We start from the raw sequence: 2,903 nt of genomic DNA on the forward strand, positions 1-2,903 counted from the left end.
CTGAGCGCAAGCGCTATGGAGTTCTAACTGGCGCTATTGAACGCATACTTTACGTCGAGCGTGGCAATTGCGCAATAGCGTATTCCTCTTCTCTTGCGCTAGAGTGCTACCTCCGCCGTCTTGGTGACGGAAGAGATGGCATCCAGCGTGGACCTGCGTTTCCGGAAGCCGAACTGGTTTCTTGCCAGACCGTGTACACCCTCCGTGTACCTCACCAGTCTGTTGAGGATGATTCTCTCAAGCACCTTGCCCGCGGTGCCTAGCAGGCAGATAGGCCTATATGCCGATGGGTCCCCTGGCGGTTTCCCAGCCTTCGGCAATAAGACCAGTCTCTGCCGCTTCCACCTGTCCGGAAAGAGACAGTCATCCAGGCACCTCTGCATGACTGCCCTGAACAGCCCGGGGGCCGTTTTTATCGCCAGCCTGATCGCCAGGTTAGGGATACCATCCGGTCCAGGTGCCTTGCTCACCTTTAGGGATTTGGCGATCACGATGAGTTCCTCATTCGTAACCCTTGTCTCCTCCTCAACCTCGACACGGCTATCGTCGCTCACTGATTGGATGCTCGGCAGGTTGGCCGACCATCTCTGGTCTATGTCTGAGATACTGGAACGTCGGACGTAAGACTCGACCGCTGGAGGCCAAGGCCTTGGCTTGTGGCGCGGAAAGAGTCCCTCGATGATACGCTCCAGCATCGCTGGTGATCACTCTGCAGGCGCCAGCGTGCCTTTTGTCTTAGCCATTACGATCCTTTAGGCGTCACCCCACGGATTCGTGTTGGCACTCGCGCATAGCCTATCGAAGTAGGCTCTCTTGATAGCCCTTATCGTACTCTTTAGCATAGATCTTGCAGAACCGAATGCTGCGCGGCGCTCTGTCTCTACTTCGTTTCGCGCACGCTGCATTCTCCGTCTCGCATGGAGGCGCGCACTGTGAAGGTCAGCTATCGCGTCCGTCCACCAGTAAACCGGTGGCTTCCCATTCCTAGGTTGGCGAGTCCGAGGCATGGTGGCGTCACACGCCCGCGATAGCATGGCAACTAGTTGGTCAGCAGTCGGGCGGAGCCAACTGCCCCCCACGCGCTCTCTTCTCATTGCCTCTTCGAATACCTCGGCATTAAAGTGCGATGTCTTCCACCCGCAGACGGTCAGAGTGTTGGCTCTACCCGTCGCTTGCTGCCTCTCGTTGTTGTCTACCCTATAGCAGACCGGCTATTAGTGTAGCTATCGTCTACCTTCCAGTTCTTGATCAGTCCTGGGCTGGAGAACGTCACGTCAATGATCGACTCCGCACCATTTCTGCTAAATGTACTTTTGTTCCCAACGTTGGCCAGATTTAGGTCGAGCTTTGCCAAAACCTCCAACAAGATCCGACCCCTCTGGTTCGTGAAGCGACTTCCCCACTCAACAGCCCAAGCGTTAAAGTCGCCCACCACCACCAACGGCGTTAGGCCCGTTTGCTCCATGGATAACAGGTCGACCACCTGGGTGAACCTTTCGGTAGACCAACGTGGCGGAGCATAGCAACTGCAGTAGAACACTCCGTTCACCTTGGCAACTACGTACTCTTCTTCTGAGGTTAAGACTACCTCCTGAACCGGGAACTTGCTCGTCGTCCATATGGCTGCCATACTAGACCTATCCGCAACCCAGTTACCATTTCCGGGAGGGATGCGGTAGGGGTCCGATATGATGGCAATGTCCGACAACGACTCAGTGGCTGCTTTGTGTAACAGCTGCTGGGCCGCGAAGCAATGGTTCAGGTTCAGTTGCGTCACCCTCACGCCCGTGGCTTCGCAGCCGGCTTACCGGCTGGGCTCTGGGGCCTCCCAAAAAGTGTTTGGCGTCCCGTTTCCCGGAACATACCATACACTTTGGAGACTCCCCACAGTCCTTCGCTTTATGGCCTGCACCTCCGCAACGCCTGCACAACAGGCTCCTACCGGGCCCATTGCAGGTCCAGGACTTATGTCCTCCCTCAAAGCACCGAAAGGAAATGTCCGGTTGCGGTAGTATGCTCAGAAGGCATACAGACCAGCCGACCCTCAACTTGCTTTCTTTCAGGGCTAGGTTAGCGTCCACCGTCGGTAGTCGGAAGGTTGCTACCTGGGTCTCCGCCGGACCTTTGGGGAGGCGGATCGACTCCTTAGCCACCTCTACCCCACACTTCGCTTTGAGGGCTCGTGCTATGTCGCACCCCTCGGTGATTTCATCCAGGTTTTTAAGCTGGAGAACCTCCTCCTTGCCTAGGACCTTTTCTGCTACCGTTTTGTAGGTAGCTCCCTTGTTCTTGGCGTCCTTCCGGAGCACAAAAATCATCTTGTCAGTGCGAGATCGGAGGATACTCCGCACATCCGCCCCCAGGTCCTTGCGCTGGGTCCCCCTCGTCTTCTTCAAGACTTCTGAGTACTTGGACCCGTCCTTCTTGATTCGAGGGCATCCCCCCTACTACGCGCCTTTGTGACCTTTTTTGGTCCCCTGGCCGCTCCGCCATCTTGGCGCGTCGCACCTTCTCGACGCTTACTACCCTCTACGGTCGTCCAAGGGTTGCCCGTAGCTTCCACCTGTGCCGTTTTCCCCGTGGACCTTGAACCGGTTGGTGTATTTTCCCGTGGGAGTAGCACGACCAACCGTTTCTTGGTGTTCCCAGGGGCCGCTTTCCCCGGGGACTGCCTCGTTCGCTTGGTGACCTGCCCCGTAGAGCAGACTGCCGCGAACGAGGGGGCGTCTGTCTGCACCTCTTTGGATGCAGTCGCCCTCCTGGTCCTGGCCACTTTCTCGGCCGCCTCCACCCGAGCTACGAGTTCTTCGTGCTCCTTTTTGGCTTCATCAATGGTACTCCGAAGCAGGAGAAGGCTCTAAGGTTGTTTTGACTGTTAGTTAAGGTACATTTGAAGATATACT

This window comes from Wyeomyia smithii, chromosome 3, assembly GCF_029784165.1.
Source record: "Wyeomyia smithii strain HCP4-BCI-WySm-NY-G18 chromosome 3, ASM2978416v1, whole genome shotgun sequence".
Lineage (NCBI taxonomy): Eukaryota > Metazoa > Arthropoda > Insecta > Diptera > Culicidae > Wyeomyia > Wyeomyia smithii.